The sequence below is a fragment of the Pleurodeles waltl genome, chromosome 1_2, assembly GCF_031143425.1.
Source record: "Pleurodeles waltl isolate 20211129_DDA chromosome 1_2, aPleWal1.hap1.20221129, whole genome shotgun sequence".
NCBI classification, from domain to species: Eukaryota; Metazoa; Chordata; class Amphibia; order Caudata; family Salamandridae; genus Pleurodeles; species Pleurodeles waltl.
The window spans coordinates 275,714,888-275,733,776 of NC_090437.1; the positions used below are offsets into that span (position 1 = coordinate 275,714,888).

The following is an 18,889-nucleotide window of genomic DNA, read 5'->3' on the forward strand; positions in this document are numbered from 1 at the left end:
GTATACAGTAGTCAAGTCATGTAGCCATATATGAAAACTGAAATTGTTCAACCTATATCCTAATCTGAAAATGTATAGAGTTTGTCAATGGTTGCAATGTCCTTCCCATGCAGCAAAATAGCTGATGCACTCTGCATCCTATCACTGGTGGGAAAACGTTTTGATCATATGATTAAACATTAAGGACATGGTGGCATGGATAAATGTTTTGAAGTTCAGATGGGAAAGTAAGATGTCATACCATCGAGTGGAGATGTCAGCATCTGTTGCTCGTAGTCATTATGTTTTTTTGAGCCGTAGTTGTATGACTCTCATTAATTAAAAGTGGCATTGCATTCTTACAACAACTACAAAAAACTTTAAGATCTAGTTTTTTTAGTCTCTTCCATGTATTGAATTTGTCATCTGTACATTCATCTTGCTCAGAGTCACATAATGCAAAGCATGATGTAAAGTGGTGTGACGTTTTTGGTGTTAGAACAGTTGTGGGGTCCACAAAAGGAGGTGTGCTTTGCCAGAAGGAACTCTAAAAGCATCAAGTCTAGACAAGGAGGAGCAAAGTCAGTGATACTACATCACCCCCCCCCACCCACCACCCTGGAAAATGTAAGTTAACCCAAGAGAGCTCCATTCAGCCTACAAAGGGTGTCAGTCCAATCATGCTGCAAGGTCAATGTTATAGAAAGAAAACAACAATGTAACGTACAACAGCAAGCAGACATTTTTGTTTGTTTCCTACAGGAGGTAATTTTCTGTGTAATGAGGTCAACCTCACTCTAGAAACCAGATGGCTAGGCACTGGAGCTTAGTCCACAAACAGCACGCTTGCTTCCCTTGATCACTCAATAATAATGTGAGGAACAGAAATGAAATCCAATAATTGGCTCAAATCATATATTGTGTCAAGCTCAAGACAGCAAATCCACATCATAGAGAATTGTTTGCCCGGGTTTCCAATCAAATGCTGCCTTCTTCAATTGCCGCATAAATGTGTAGGAGAAGCGGCAATGTCGTCTCCCCTTTGATAATGCTCATTTATGATCCGTTTCCCCTCAGATTTGTTTGAACAGTGATGTAGGACAAGGGCGTTTTTGTGTGGTCATGTGACTCTCTGGGCTACATAAGAATCTGCTGTAATTAACTGATCTCCACATTGATCGTATTTTTCACTTCTCTTACCTCTCTGAAGAGACAGCGAGTAATGTCTGAAAGGCTGTGAGGTGAGATGACCGTGCTCTGTCGCAGTGAAGATGTTCTCATGAATAAGCTCTAAAGAAGAGGCCCACATCACTAGATCGCTGAACTACAATCTAAACCTAGTCTATATTATTCATAAATGCACATTCTGCCCCTTTACCTGCCATACTGTGGAACCAGGTTAGTACCTGCCAATCTTAATGTAAACATTTTTCAACGAGGTTGTACAAATCTGAAAGTGGGGTTGGCTTACACAGTCCCATATGGGTCACAGCATATGGGCGTTCACAAAATGACTGCCGACCTGGCACTTTTCTTCACATCGAGGATCGGAAATCTCATCACATTCAATGCTCCTTGGTACCTCACTTACACACATCCCATCAAGATATGGCTGTGATTCCATAGGTTTGTAGAAGCATTAAGGCTGAACTTGGAAAAGCCTCAATGTGGTACTTGTTATAAATGCAATAAGCTGGGTGGTAGTTAAAGCTTGACTCTGCTGTGCCAAAGCTGTTATATTATGAAGATCAAAGTCTTAAGCTGAAGTGGATGATATCACATCAGACTCAACAATAATACATCACTGAACTAGTCCCACCGCTCTCAACTTGGTATTTTCAATGTACTAATGTTAGTAGATCAACAACATTTCCATCAGCAGACTTGTTCGAAATATTTAAATCTGTAAAGAACACTCTTGTATACACTCTTACATGCCTAAACGTTCCACTCCCTGTTAGTAAAAGTGCAAAGAAAAAAATAGACCTTTCTGTTTGTCCCAAATGTATATGAACATTCCCTCAATAGTCCATTTCAAATGTTTTACGACTAATTCATAAGGGGGCGTAAGGTAACGTAAAAGAGTACTAAGGGAGGACCCTTCTACACATATCAAAATGACGTTGTGATTAGTCCTCCTGTGTTTTAGAGGAATAAAAGTTATGGTAACAGTGAATACAAATATACAAAGAGGCCTTTTATAAATATACAAAGAGGCCTTTTATAAAGTAGCCATAAGAATAGCTTCTTGCGGGATATGATAAACGTGCCCTGCAGAAGTTTGTATTAATGATAGTGGTAAATATTTAGTGAACCTCACTTCGCCACAATATTTACATCTGTACATTTCCACCTGGAGATACCGAATACAGTAGCAAGCAGGAAAAGAACACAAAAAGGTCAAAACAGGAGTAGGGGCCTATGGTTGAAATGAAAGAATGAAGTCGCATCACAGGGATACCAGCTGAAAGGACTGAAACTAAATGGTGAGAGAATAAATTAATGAAAAGGGGCCAATATGAGAACTATGCATAAAACATGGTAGATGTAAACGTCTAAAAGTGAAAGAGAATCGAGCGTAGTGGCAACATCTGCTTGTCTGGTAGATTGGATTGGAGTGGGTTGGAGTGTGGTGGGGTGGATTGGCGTGAAGTGGGGTTGATTGGACTGGGGTGATGTAGATTGGATTCAAGTGGGGTAGATTGGATTGGGTTGGATTGTTGTGAGGTGGGGTGGACTGGATTGGAGTGGGTGTGGTGTTGTAGATTGGAGTGGGGTGAATTGGGATTTAGTTAGAGTGGATTGGAGTGAGGCAATTGGATTGGAGTAGTACATATTGGAGTCGGGTGACTGTAGTGGGGCAGATTGTTTTGGATTGGAGTGGGGCAGACTCCTTGAGATTGCAGTGGGGCAGAGTGGAGTGGCGTAGATTGCTTTGGATTGGAATGGGGCATATTGGAGTGGGGCAGACTGGAGTGGGGCAGATTGTTTTGGACTGGAGTGGGGCAGAATGGAGGGGGGGAGATTGTTTTGGACTGGAGTGGGGCCGGTTAGAGTGGGGCAGATTGTTTTGGGTTGGAGTGGGCAGCGTTTTTGGGATTGGAGTGGGGCAGATTTTCTGGATTGGAGCGGGGCAGATTGTTTTGGATGGGAGTGCAGCAGATTTTTTAGATTGGCATGGGCAAATTTTTCAGATTGAGTGGGACAATTGGAGATGGTGGATTGGAGTGGGGCAGACTGGAGAGGAGCAGATTGGAATTGGGCAGATTGTTTTAGATTGGAGTGGGGTGGATTAGAGTGGGGAGGATTGGAGTGGAGCAGATTGGAGTGAGGCAGTTTGGAGTGGGGCAGATTGTTTTGAGCTGGAGTGGGGCAGAATGGAGGGGGGGGAGATTGTTTTGGACCGGAGTGGGGCCGGTTAGAGTGGGGCAGATTGTTTTGGGTTGGAGTGGGCACCTTTTTTGGGATTGGAGTGGGGCAGATTTTCTGGATTGGAGCGGGGCAGATTGTTTTGGATGGGAGTGCAGCAGATTTTTTAGATTGGCATGGGCAAATTTTTCAGATTGAGTGGGACAATTGGAGATGGTGGATTGGAGTGGGGCAGACTGGAGAGGAGCAGATTGGAATTGGGCAGATTGTTTTAGATTGGAGTGGGGTGGATTAGAGTGGGGAGGATTGGAGTGGAGCAGATTGGAGTGAGGCAGTTTGGAGTGGGGCAGATTGTTTTGAGCTGGAGTAGGGCAGACTGGAGTGGGGAAGATTTGAGTGGTGCAGGTTGTTTTGGATTGGAGTGGGGCAGATAGTTTTGGATTAGAGTGGGGGAGACTGGAGTGGGGAAGATTTTCTTTGGACTGGAGTGTGACGGTTTGAAGTGGGGCAGACAGTTTTGGATTGGAGTGGGGAAGATTGTTTTTGGATTGGAGTAGGGCAGATTGTTTTGGATTGGACTGGTGCGGGCTGTTTATGTTGGAGAGGGGCAGATTGTTTTGAAATGGAATGATGCCAATTGTTTTGGATTGGAGTTGGGCAGTTTGGATTGTGGTAGATTGTTTTAGATTGGAGTGGGGTAGATTGCCTTAGGTTAGAGTGGGGCAGATTGTTTTGGATTGGTGTGGGGCAGATTGTTTTGGATTGGAGTGGTGCAGATTGTTTTTAATGGAGTAGAGCAAATTGTTTTGGAGTGGAAAGGGACAGGTTGGAGTGGGGTAGAGTGGTTTAGATTGGAGTGGGGTAGATTGCGTTACATTAGAGTGGGGCAGATTATTTTGGATTGGCGTGGAGCAGATTGTTTTGGATTGGAGTAGGGCAGATTGTTTTGGATTGGAGCGGGTAGATTGGAGTGGGCAGATTGTATTAGACTGGAGTGGGGCAGATTGTTTTGGATTGCTGTGGGGCATATTGTTTTGGATTGGGGTGAGTGGTTTGGATTGGACTGGGGCAGGTTGTTTTGGATTGAAGTGGGGCAGATTGGATTGGAGCATATTGTTGTGTATTGAGTGGGGCAGAATGTTTTTTATTGGAGTGGGACAGATTAGAGTGGGTAGAATTGAGTAGGGCGGATTGTTTTGGATTGGAGGGAGGCACAATGTTTTGCATAGGAGTGTGGAAGATTGTTTTTGATTTGAGTGGGGCAGACTGGAGTGAGGCAGATTGTTTTGGATTGGAGTGGGGCAAATTGTTTTGGATTGGAGTGGGGAAGACTGGAGTGGGGCAGATTGTTTTGGATTGGAGTGTGAACGATTGTTTTAGACTGGAGTGGTGTAGATTGGAGTGGGGCAGATTGTTTCACATTGGTGTGGGGCAGTTTGTTTTGTACCGGTGTGGGGCAGATTGGAGTGGGGCTGATTGTTTTGGATTGAGGTGAGTGGTTTGGATTTGGGTGGGGTGGACTGGATTTGTCTGGGGTGTAATGGATTGAGTGGGGTCGATTGGTGTGGGTGAGGCAGGGCGGACTGTGGGGATTGGAGAGGGGTGAATTGTGGCGTAATGCACGATTATGTACTATTTCAGAAATTGCATATAAGAAAGAAACAATGTTGCCTTGCAACATTTAGGACAAGATAACCATCATCTTTTAAGAAAAGTGCCCATTAGCAAAAACAAAACAAAACATGAGTGTAAAGTGAGAAAAGACTTGGTAAAATAAAAGAACCAAGTTAAATATAGAAAAATAAAACTTTGCAATTTTGTTTGTGCTGCTGGGAACGTTTTTTGCCAGTCACACAACTGTTTGCAGGGCCCTAGAAGTTAAATGTAACAAAATAGCACCTCACTCACATCAGGAGCAGCGGACGGGAACTGTTTAGGTTGAATCAATCAGTGATTGGTTTCTTCTACACATATAAGAATGGAAGTTATGCTTCTCCTGTATGACCAATTACGAGAATATAAAGACAGTGCCATGCAAGCCAACAAATGGCAAGCAATGGGTGGGCTATGAGTCCACTTTAAGATTGCAATAGTCTCAAAGAGGCAGCACATGGGCTGCCTAGTTAAAAGGTCACAAAATAGAGTTTAGACTACTTTCTTTTAGTGCTACTTTTCCTCAAACCTAACTTACTTTTTAAAGTAAATCCAAATTCTACACCAGTTGGCATCACTCTTGTGGCATAGACCTGTCACAAAATGTTAGTGAAACTGGTCTCTAACGTTTTAAACAAGCCTGTGCATTATTCATACCTAGAATACAGGTCCCTATTCTTCTGAAAAGAACCTTGTGACCCTACTGAGTTCCTTCAGTGAGGAACACTTGCTCCTAACAATAAAAAAGACCCTATTTGCAAATATAGTGGAAATAAAAGCTCAGAATCACCATGCAAGTCCCTAAATTTAGGCAAGTGTCCGTGTCAGAATGGAGCTACATATTTCAGTACACAAAGAACCCGAGAATAATCATGCAAGTTGTAAGGAGGGCATTGTTACTACATATGGGTAGCATATATATTTAACCTGCTAAACTTGGCAAGACTCTTAATTTTGGCACTTCAAGAATCCACAGTGTTAGGACATTTTGATTAATTTTAAACTCTAGCACAGTTTGATCAGCAAACTTTAGTTCTGATAAAAAGTGGCTCAAAAATTCTAAAGGCTTTTTCAATTACTTTCCAAAATAAGATGTCAAATGGTAATTTCTTATTCAAAAATACTTTGCAGATTGTTTTGCCCACATTTTTTTAAATTAAACTTAACAAATTTAATGATTTTATTTTGCACAGTTTTTTCCAACTTTACAAAGTGTGAGCAAAAAAAGCATTTGCACATCCATAATTTAAACCTATAATCCTAGTTGCTCGTTTGCAAAACAAAATCAGTGGAATCCACTTTTTTCACTGTCAAATTCAGTTGGGGAAAAAAATCAATTTATGCCGTACTGACGATGTATTGAAGTTACAGGCAAGGGAAAACTGAAAAAAAAAACATAATTAGCGCTTAGTGGAGCCACAACTGCGATGAAATGCACTCTAAAAAATTGTAAAGGAAATAAGTATTTAAAAAATATATATAATAATAATAATATTATTGTGTATAGGAAATTGTTTACAGAAAGTGCCTCCTTTTTTCTCTAGAGTGTTTTTTTTTCAAATCCGAATGGATTTGGCACAAAAGAGCTTTTCTCCTAAAATAAATGGATTGGCGTCACCTTGCGATTATAAGGTCAGTAATGACGCTCGGTGGTTTGCTGATTAGGTCACCGCTGCCAAGTGCCTTATACAATCACTGCTTGCACCTGATTTAAAATTTAAATTGGACTCTGGGGAACTTTTATTAACAGAAGAAACAACTCAGAGCAAAAAGGCATAGTTCAAAGCGGAAAATCTTAACAGGCAAAAAATGTCATAGAAGTTGGGTTTCTTCGAATATTTGTGTAGTCGTTTCAACATAGCCTGACCACAAGGAATCTATCTGGATATCTCTGGTGGCTTCACTCTGGTGTATAGTGGCACCAGTGGTTTACCCTGCCTCTGATTTCCACTGACCAGAAAGCGCAGAAAAGCAGAGGACGCGCCATGAATGGATAGAGGCGGCTAAAAGAACATTGTGTTCTGGGCTCTAGGGGAAATTAGAAAAGACTGAGTCTGGGGATTATATTATTAGCTATAAATCTGTGGAGAAAACGCTTAAGTGCACAAGCTCCTTACTGAGCCGAAAGAATTACCTTATAGATACTGCTGCTGGCTGGCCGCATCTGACACCGCAATAAAAGGAGCATGCTCTACAGGTGCCATTAAATGGACTTGAAAAATAACTTTCATTTTGTTAAATAGCCCACGGGCTTTTGACGGGCTCTGCGAAATGAATGCTCTTTATCAGAGCTAAAACGCGCGTCGAGGAGCATGACACAGGGATAAAGGCGGCGCGCGACATCCATGCAGGGACTCTGTGCTGACAAAATACTTCACCTCGTCACGGGAACCAAATGTCAAAGGCGCTTTCCAAAAGCGCCGTGATGAATACCGTGGTGGGTTAATGCACTCCATTTTTGGTACCCGGCCAGCAGAAGCCCTGTGAAGAAATGAGGAAAGTTGCAGCCACCTTGTTGACTCCACAGCAGCTCCCACGTTGACCAGGAAGTGCTGCACGGAGAGTGGTTTGTGAAATATATTAAGAAAGACAATTCCAAAAGAGACTGGAGATCAAATTTCTCTTAATAACAGAGAGGTGTCGCAGATAGAAGGAGGCATCCGGCAGTTCAATACCATAAGAGGAAATTATGTTGTAAAGCTGGCCAATAAGGAACCGACCTGAGTGCTGACCCAAGCCCTCCCTCTTAATCCTAAATTTCAAGGGGAAGCATCACAAATGGAGGAAGAGCCTTGTGGAAACGTCCAGTCTCGCCATAGGACTGAAATGTCCAACCAGGCAGAAGAAGGAGCCAGTGAACGCAAAAGTAACATGTGAAAACTGCAACAGCTCAAGAGGGGGAAAGTTCCTTAATGATGAATGCCGCTAGCATCATAGAACTGTAGTCTGATGCCGTCATTACATGCCGCCGCCTCTAATTCTTGGTCAGAGCAGCAAGCAAGAAACTAGAAGGAGAGAGAGGGTACTTAGCGGATGGTATAGAAGGGCAATGAAGCTGTTAGAACATTCCTCCCATCGAAAGTGGTTTGTTCCACAGAAAGTGAAACACTGGACTGCTGGAACAGAGCCTACATCAGCCACAATGCACCCTCTGACAGGGCATTTTCTTATTTTGAACATTCCAATGATCTACTTAAAAGGCACGGCTGATGGCAGGATGGTCTGTTCATTGTTGCACGGTCTTGTGCATGCACAAAGGGCTTCTTGTGCATCACTGGCACTAGGTGGTAACAGCCTGGCTAGTCGCAGTGAAGCACTGACAGCACAGTTAAGTTCTATGTCGCTGCCGACCGAGTTAGCGTTCTCAAGCGGCTTGATAATGGCACTTTCCACTTAAGAAGTCATCAATAAATAAATGGGTCAAATATGTCCCATCCAATGTTCCGGTACTAACATAAATCAATGTAATGGATGCCTCGCCGTCACCGTTTCATCGCCAGTGCTGGCTCAGCGTTGCTGGACAATGATCACAGCACGGAGCAACTCACTGTTGCAGCACAGAACACAGCAGTTCAGATCCTAGACCTCCGAGGAGCATCCCACCTGGATCAATGTCCCAATAAAATGAAAGGCGCCTCTCTTCAAGATGGCTGACGCAGTAGGAGGAAACATTGGCTAATTGCTACATTCTGGTCTTTGTATTCAGGACGCTTGACTTCTGATTCAGACATATCCACTTCCCTAAATTGTGTGATTTTTGCAAAATATCCATGCCTGTCTCTTTCTTAATTTCCTGTTCAGGATAGCCTAGGAGCACTTAGAGACCGTAGAGCTAGCAAGTGCTTAGAGACTGTCAAGTTTAGGAGCACTTAAAAAGTGTCAAGATTGCAAGTGCTTAGAGACTATCAAGCTTGTGAGAAGGTACAGACTGTCAAGCTTGCGAGCACTTAGAGACCCTCAGGCATGCAGCACTTGCAGGCACCATCTAGGATTTTTTTTTAGCAAAGTAAAGTTAGATAACTCTGTGATTTACAATGCATATTGGCTCTGCCTCTAGTATAACAAATGTCTTCAGGTGCCACCACAGAGTGAATACCCTAAGTCTTCCTGCTTACAATATGATTTACCCAATTTATTTCTTAGTCCATTGTTTGTCGATCTTGGCTGGTATTCAAATGTTCGATCTATCGGTGGCAACTCATAGCAAAAGGCAGGTTGTCCCTGCTGCTGACCCTTTGCATCAATCTGCTGAACACGCCATACTCACCAGGAGATGTATTACACTGAGCACTAGGCAGCTTCAGCATCTTAGAGTAGACACGTTCTTTTGTAAAGATGAAAATGGCTAATTCCTCCAGAACATAATTTTTGTGGTAGGTTATGTAGCGCTGACTTAACTGCGGGGAGTAGTGAGGCTGCAACAGAAAGATGGGCATTGCATGTTGCCAGCTACATGTTATAGGCTCACCAGCAGATGTTTACAAAAGCAAATTAAATGAAAATTCTAGTAAAGCATGGTTTTTCAAGCTTCGTATAACAAGGATCATGTAATATACATAATTTTCAATATATATATTGCAGGCGCCTGAGGATGAAGGATCACAATGGAGATGATATGGTAAAATTATTAGGGTATTGGGGTCTTTTCGGAAGGTTAGGAGTGATTGTGCTAATTTTAGGGGGGTGGTCCTTTAGGAGGAGTGAGAAAAGTAGGGAAGGGTTTGTTTTCATGTTTTATACGTTCCTGGTTTTGTGTACTTCTAGGATCGGTTAGTTGGTAGTGTGAGTCATAATTAAATGGCCACAAGGTTTTTCAGCTAAGTATTTGTGTGTGTGTGTGTGTGTGTGTACATGTGATGTGTGTAAATGGTGTGTGTGAGGGTGTGAGTTTCTATGTGTGCGTTTGTGTGCAGTATCTTTGAGAGGGCAGCTGTAGTGTCTGAAAAGGCACAGTTAATGAGGGACAGGATGAGGGGCAGTAAAGTCATGTCAGTAGCAGGTGCCACCAGGGCCAGACTGGGAACCCACAGTAGCCCTGGCAATGTTGTTGTACCGGTCCCCGGGACGGGCGAGGGTGGATGCAAGTGCGAAGTACTGCTTCTTTTGTTACTGGGAGCTGACATTGCAGCACTGCAGCAAAACGCTCCCCAGTAACAAAACCAGCCCCCACCACTGCAAAACTGTCCCCCACCTTTCCAGCTTCCCAGGGAAATGACCAATTCCCACTACGGCCAATCCAGCCCTGGATAAAACAAGAAAAGGTTTTATCTTGTGTAGGAGCTGATTCGGTACCTCAAAGTTTGGGCTTCCTCATGTGTGTTCCTTGAAGGAAATATATGGTTAATCTAGAAGTCAATCATTTTGGCATTGTAGGGATGGAGGGGGCATAGTTGCCTGGTTGCATTCAATTCGACCAGCTTTGAATCTGAGGTTGCAGTTTGCCACCATTAATAAGTATCAGCTCAATTTTTGTAATAACATTCAATATTAGGTAGATCGTGGACACCCACGAGTGACTAGAATGTGGGCAATATTTCAGACATTATATGTCACTTGCCAATGACACCTTAAGGCAGGCTTCCATGCCATTTGCATATTTGTACACAGCAACATCTCAGTTAGCAAGCAACATTCCTAAGTGCTTCAACAAGAAGCCTGAATATTGTAAGGACTAGGATGAAACCTTGCTGGACAACCTGTTTGTTGATGACTATTGGCAAAATGAACCATTTGAAAGCAATGTCTGGGATGTCCTTGAAAGTAGAGATAGCCTTGAGAAATAAATGTTGGTCAACAGTATCAAAGGCTCCAAGAGGTTGGAAAGACCCAGAAAGCAGAGGTTCCCTTAGTCTGTATTTTCTGGACATAGTCGACAACTCGTAGCATTGTGGTTTTGGAACTACAGAAAGAGCTGTAAGCAAATTGATAGGCGTGCAGTAGTTGTGTTGGTCAATGTGAGTTTGGACACACATTGTCATATACTTTATCAAGAACTTTGCCCAGTAGTATGAAGGGTGACCAATGCACCAATAATTACCCAGTCATCAGGTTCCACATAGACAACTCACAGATGGTAGAAGGTTATGTTTGTTTTTCAGTGTTGCTGGTAAACTTTCAGTGCAAAAGGAGATTACTGAGGTGTGACAGTAAAGAGACAAATGAGTGTGAGAGAGGGAGTTGAGTATGCTATACAATGTTGCTTTGAGGCATAGAAGGGCATTAGTTTTATCATCTTTCGGGAGAGGCAGAAAGTATTACCAAGAGAGGATATCCTAAGGTGGGATCTAGGATGTGGATACGGTTGTGTTGTAGGTCACAGTGATCGATAATGTTGCATATAGTTTTAATTTGGGAGCGAATACATTTTTTATGTTTGTCGCCTCCTCAACTGAATGCAGCATCATGGAGACATGAGTGGCTTTCATAGTATTTGACTGTTTTTTATCGTGATTTGCCTTAGTGTTTTGCCTCAATGATGATTTTGGTGTATTGTTTTAATTGTGTTTGGATGATGGCACGTTTCCAGGAAGAGCAAGCAGTTTTGAGGATAAGAGCATCTTTAGAACATCTGTATCAGTGCCAGATCATTTATGGTTTCTGGTTCACGAGACTATAGAGGGACATTGTCTCGCATTTCAATTTTTTGGTGTTTAAGTCCCTTGAATTTCCAGAAAGTGATCTAAGGGTGTAGTGGATCATTTCTAGGAGGGCATCTACACCTTCTAATTTATGGAAGTGTAGGGCAGGTTTATTTTCCACTTCTTTAAAACATAGGGCAATTCCCGATTGGCAGGTTATATCAGTATTACATCAAGGAAGTCTCTGTAATTATAATTATTAGTTTTCCACATAGCGTCTGCAATCTCAGTACTACTTTTAAGCAGCATTGTTATATATTCGAACAGAAAAAGTTTACTTATAAGAGTTACCTTCTTTTAGTTCAATAACTGCTTATTTGTTAGATGATCTTTTAAATAATTTGTTTTTTCCTGTTTCTTTCGACATTGTGCACACTAAAATCCAGGAAAATGCTTATTTGTCTAGTTGATATTAATTCCTGTCTACACCCTGTTTTGTCTATCAATTTTTGACAATAAATTCTTGATAACTCTAGCAATTTAATTCAATCAAAGGTAAGGATTTCATTTGGGAATTCTAACCAATCACTTGACTAAATTGTAATATGAATCATACAATTTGAAAACGACATCGATTAATGCCCAGATTTAATAATATTTGATGCACGGGAGTGCAGCATCTAAAGTTGCTATGCTGCCTAGGGTCGAAGGGAGGGAGAAAAATTGTGCCATATCTACTAAGCTTCCTCAGCGCTGGTTTTGCTTTTGACTGCCATCCATCAATGCACACATCCTTCCGCCACAGTGTCAAGTTTTGTGTGTTTCTAAAGCATAGGTTTTGTACTGAAAACTATACCTTAAGACCTTTCTCACTTTATGTGTGTGCTGCAAAATGCAGCACACATGCAAAGATGGAATAATAAGAACTTAAAACATTTCTCCATGTTATGCCTGCCACAAGGAGACACAAGATTTTGGTGCAAATTCTTGACTACCAATTTTAATAGATAGGGCTCTGCATGAAAACCGATGCATGGTTGCATGGGAATGCCCAGGTCCCACCCACAGGACTCCATCTTGAAAGAAAGAAGCAAACAGTAGTGCCTAGCACAACTTTGCATTTCTTTGGGATTCTATTCAATGCAAATCCTAGTTTTCGTTGGATAGTAAGGCCCATATTTATACTTTTTAGCTCTGCATTTGCGTCATTTTTTGACGCAAAAGCGGCACAAACTTACAAAATACAATTGAATTTTGTAAGTTTACGCCGCTTTTGTGTCAAAAAGAGGCGCAAATGCGGCGCTAAAAAAGCATAAATATGGGCCTAAATCCCCTCCCCAATACTTTGTGCCGCGTTTGTGTCAAAGTTATTAACAAAGCTAGCACACAGTGTTGGTAAATCAGGCTCTAATATTTTGTAAAACGTTTGCAAAGTCACATGATCGTGTGCTAACAACATTCCAAATACATGAGATATTGCTGATAACTCGTGACCCACGAGCACAACCAGGGTGCACTAGTGCATAAGTGAGGACTTTTCAAAGAATTGAAAATGAAATCATTTGGAAAAGGTCCACAACGAAAAGGTTCTTTCATCTATTAACACGTGTCAGCCTTAATGCAATTGGAATTGTCTGTGGTTTACAAAATGTAATTTCTCCTTCCAAAAGCAGAGTATAACAAGCCGAAACAAAAACCATGAAAACATGAAATGTCATGAATATTTTATGGTAGTTTACAAACCATGTCAACAACCATGAAGTGGTGAAATGTTCGCAGAATGCCACCACAACAGCAGCTCCACCATGTTCTGTGAAATTTCCATGAATCAGTTGAGCAAAACCCACGGTGATCAAGTCTGCACACAAAACACTTTAGCGAGCAGATTATGTATATTTCAGATTTTGGTAAAAAAATGTTGCCCATGTCTATTAATGAACACACACTTAATACATCACACAGCTTCACCGAGCAAACGAGGTTTGAAATATACCTACGCTGCGTTAGTGTTTTTACAGGATAAAACGTAAATAGTGTTTATAGCCCAATCCACAGGATTGGGGGACATTTAGCTTAAGTGAATTTCATAAAGACCACATATGCTGTACAGTTAAAGGTTGAATGCATGTTAAGCAGGCACATCGAGTTCCTGCCTTGGGCACCGACATAGTGTGAAAATATACTGCAAATCTTAATATTATGCTAATAGAAACCTATTTGTATTTCTCTTAGAATAATATCAAGGAGACCTGCTAGTTTCTGGATTCCTGTAAGGGAACTAAGGATAGAACAATGAACGCCAAACGCATATGCTTGGGGCACACAAATACTGGGCATTCTGAACTTCAACCACAAGGTGGCAGGAGAAGCAAAGAATAAAAAATATATGTACCGTTTCCCACAGCGAACGAGAGCCAAAGACTACTCATAACCCCGTAAGAGCAGAAACTAAAGACGTTTCATGTAACCTACGTGACAATCAACGCATTAAGGGCCATATTTATACTCCGTTTGCGCCGAAATTGCGTCGTTTTTTTTGACGCAATTTCGACGCAAAACTAACGCCAACTAACGCCATATTTATACTATGGCGTTAGAGGCGAATAGCGCCAAAGTTCCCGGAATATGCGTCATTTTTTAGCGTGAACCCCTTCCTTGCGTTAATGATATGCAAGGGAGGCGTTCCCGTCTAAAAAATGACTCCCAGGCCTTTACGTGGTATTTATACTCCCGGGCAAAAGAGACGCCCGGGAGTTGGCGTGGCTAAAAACGGCGCATTTGCGCCACTTTTTAACGCCTGCTCAGGGCAGGCGTTAAGGGGCCTGTGGGCTCAAAATGAGCCCACAGGTGCCCTCCCATGCCCCCAGGGACCCCCCCTGCCACCCTTGCCCACCCCAGGAGGACCCCCAAGGATGGAGGGACCCACCCCAGGGACATTCAGGTAAGTTCAGGTAAGTATAATTTTTTATTTTTTATATTTTTTTTTGGTGGCATAGGGGGGCCTTATTTGTGCCCCCCTACATGCCACTATGCCCAATGACCATGCCCAGGGGACAGAAGTCCCCTGGGCATGGCCATTGGGCAAGGGGGCATGACTCCTGTCTTTACAATGATAGGAGTCATGTTGATGGGGGATGGGCGTCGTTAAAAAATGGCGCAAGTCGGGTTAAGACGATTTTTTAGCGTCAACCTGACTTGCGCCATTTTTAAGACGCCCTAACGCCATTTTTCCCTACGCCGGCGCTGCCTGGTGTACGTGGTTTTTTCCCACGCAAACCAGGCAGCGGCGGTCTGCTTGCGCCGGCTAACGCCATTCAATAGATACGGCGCCCGCATGGCGCTTCAGAATGGCGTTAGCCGGCGCAAAATTTTTTGACGCTAAACTGCGTTAGCGCAGTTTAGCGTCAAAAAGTATAAATACGGGCCTCAATTTGTCTACTCGTGCCATATTTTCCCGTGGTGTTCCTGCTATATAAAACAGTGAAATGATAACACTCGTTGATGGCCTCTTCTCTTATCCGAAGACGCCATTGGGTAACGTGCCTAGGAAGAGTTAGTCGGATAATACCCTTAATTTTTAAGCAATATGTGGGAGAAAAAAAAATGTCAACAGATATTACAAAGAGATCCTGTTTAGAAGAGGGTGGAACTACAGGTTGTTGTAACATTTGGAAAGAGAGCGGCCAAGGAATGACGGAGAGATAAATAAGGTGAAGCGGAAGGGACCGAGGAGTACTCAGTGCTTAATTTGAGCCGGTGGTTTCCGGTGCGGGGCACCCGCAATTGTTTTTGAAGGTCGGCACTTATTTTTCTGCCTCAAGCATTTACTGCGAGCAAAAGACACATATGGGAAAGAGGAGGAAGAGAAAAACAAAAAAAGCGTCACAAAGGGAGAAAGCAGAAAGCTGCAAGAGTGAGCTGATGGGTCATGGGAGTCTTTGTAAATGGATTAAAGAGGCCCGAGATGGCTTCAGGATTACACTGCCTCAGTATTTTGTGCTCACACATTTAATTGCAGCAGCCACTTGTTTCAGAGGAGAGCTTTGGGCACCAGCACGTTTTTATTGACAAAATAAGCGCTGGGAGTACCAGAGAGTGTAAGACCAGATAGAGAGAGCACTTGGGAAAGAGAGGAATGATCAGCGGCTGTTTCTACATAGGGGCGTTGACCCCCTGACTGCGGCCACTATTTACATGCAACAATGCATTACAACATACATACATTATGTATTTTTGCCGCCACACAGAGCTGCCTCTCCCGGAAGACAGTAGGCATGGCTGTATTGCCGACCAGCAGCTAGGGCTGTTTGATGAACAGCGCTTGTCAGGTTGGCTGGTATTTTGCTTATGACCAACCTGACGTGCAGTTTATGCATCCCCAGACATAGGTGTCAGGGAGCTGGGGAAGCAATGACACAGCCCCATTGGTCTCAAATGGAGCCCTGTGGTCACCTGTCTCAGCCAATTCCTCACACTGCTCTTATGCTGATTACTATTAAGAACAGCATGTGAACGGTACTTTCATTGGCTGAGATGCATGGTGTTTTAGTTTCATTTTGCCCACCCGCCACGCATTGCTCAGCTCTTCAATTCAGCACGAGGTGTGGATTTCAAAGAGTCGGGCTGCGGGTGTAAAGATCTACTGCTGAGGTAACTTGATTGTTTGCTTGTTATGTTTGTTTTTTATATCTCGTCTTGTGCCTTGTGTAATCTAATTGGAAAGTGCTCCAGTACTGTTGGTCGAGTTTGCGCTTGCGCTTATACACTGCAAAAACAACGGTAAGGTAGCAGCATCAAGTACCCTATGCCCCACCATTTTCAAGAGTTACCAGCCGCCCCTCAAAATGACATGAGAGGAGAGAGATGTAGAACATGTGAACTAGTGCATCAGCAAGAAGAAGCAAATAGAGCGTAATACCTGAACGAAAATTTGAAAGAGATACTGAGACTATGAATGTGTGAGACGAGAGGCATGAGTGTACAAGCAAGGAGTTACAGGGGAAACGTATGTGAGAAGGGGTCGGCATTTGTACAATGGGGAGGTGGGACAGGGATGGAGTATATTTTACTATTTTCCTGACACTGGCAGTCCTGTTAATTGAGTTAGGTCATTTGAAAATGTTTTTCTTATTCAAAAATAATAATTTGATGTTTACTTCGTGCTTGCAGCTGTGGTTTTGTCATTTCTCAGCAAAGTAATTATCAGGTGCTATATAACCCCTTTGAATACACTAATTTCTAAAGAGGAGAAGGATGAATGGCTGTATTGGCCCTCCAAGTTTAAATACGAGACCTGCCACTCCCACTCTCTCTCACCAAAAAAATAAACAGTTGTCAGAAACAATCTCTTAGCTCACTGAGCCACTGTGCCTGAACAATGAGTGACACTGCTGTTTGCAGCTTTAGGGTCTTACCAGGAGCTCATTCGGTACACACATGCGTGAGGGGAGCCTGTCACTTGGGCTTAGACGAATGCTGTGGGCCAGCTGATGGAGACACTGCAGGCCAAAGCAAACAGTAAAGGCTCCCTCTTCACAAAGGCACCTAAGCCCTGATTACTTGAACAGGGAGGGAATGAGGCATCCACTATTCAGATCTTTCTAGACCAGAGGTCTACAAACTGGGGGGCGGGCTCCCCAAGGGGGGCCTCAAGTGATCCCAAGGGGGGCGCCAGGCTCTGGCCAAAGGAAGAATTATACAGATAACAGGGCTTTGTTTAAAGCAGAAGCATGTTATTGCATTTTTAAAACGGTAACAGTACTTAACTGCAACATTTAAATAGGTCTAGACGTATTTAAAAATTGCCATCTTTGTAAAATAATTGTGAAATTGTGACGGGCCCAGTGATTTTTATTTTTCAACTGGGGGGGCGCGGCATTAAAAAGTTTGGAGACCACTGTTCTAGACGAAGCCATGGTAAGGATTCACAAATGAATCACATTGGCACATTACTTGGGACGCAAGGGAGACACAGTCCGAGAACAGCAACTCCTTCACAGAGGAATGCTGTATTCATGGCTACTGCTGGTTACACGAGCAAAGTATGCCCACAATGGGTCGGAATTATGAACTTGGAATTATTTAAAGCATCTGCTAATTATCAGATGTGTTAACTAACTCAGCCTCGTTTAAATTCCAGCAGGTCAAACCTGCCGAAGTTTAACAGGGGAAAAAACATATGGTATTTACTGTATCATGCAGATTTTGGTGCGTTTAACACCAGAATCTGCATGTTATTCCCCACAGGCTTGAAATAGTTGCTATTTATTGCACTTGATAAATGACATACCCCATGGTATTGTTACTTATCAGGTGCATGGAATAATACCTAAACTCGTAATCAGGCCCTTAACAGAAGAACAAAACCTTCACTGTTGAAACTGAAGAGCAACGTGACAAGAACTAATGTGGCCAGAAAGGATTGGCTGATGACAAATGAAGGAAAAGAAACAAGGACCGAATATTTCTGTAAGAAAAAGCTCAACACTTATGGAAAGGACGTAAGAAGACGGCAGCATGCAAGATGTCACCCAATCCATCCTAGCAGGACAAATACATCATTGAAAGTGATTCAACTGGCACCAAATACTTTATCAACATCACAACCTGCAAATCATACATCAACGGAGCACGTGGTCTCACATTTGTGCACCTCACAGCCAGAAAGATCTTGTGGCAATCCAGCAAAAAAGGAACACAAGCAGACACAAACAAGCAACCCCTAGGTCAAAAAGTAGGAAGAGGTGGCAATGTACCCACCATGGAACACCAAGAGGCCCAGCAGTATCACAACACTGAATTATCACACCACTGCGACAAAGTAAAACCACACACATGGATGGATTGATTATTTTTCCTTTCTACCTGCCTCACTATTTGTAATGTATAAACCAAGAATCCAAAGTAGTTACTTGTATACATTGGGCACACATGCCTCCATCTTTGTGAGTGAAGCCTCTTTTGACAAATTCACCAGTAGGATGATGGAAGCTCAGGGCGGTGTTCATTCAAGCTGTTTGAGGGTGAAGACATGGTTTTGAGACACACATACAGCCTCACCTGTAGGAGGAGGCTTGCTGAGCCAACAGTTTAGAGTCCCGAAACTGATTACACCCCTCACGTTGACAAACACAACATTGCAGCTTGATTTGGACCCAAGTAACATTTTATCCTGAAACCGGAAGTAACCACAACATTTTATGACATCTTGCTAAGAGTTTTAATGCAGCAAATAATGTATGTGTCTGAAATGATAGGCTGAATGTTCGACATTGGTCTGTATATAGAACTACTGTGGCCATTAATACAGA

At 42.7% G+C, this 18,889-nt stretch overlaps 1 protein-coding gene across 4 annotated transcripts in view; it reads right to left on the reverse strand.

Moving 5' to 3' along the window:
- Nucleotides 1-18,889, reverse strand: part of UNC5C (unc-5 netrin receptor C) — a 394,404-nt gene that overhangs the window by 33,083 nt on the left and 342,432 nt on the right. The gene's annotated exons all lie outside the window — the stretch shown is intronic.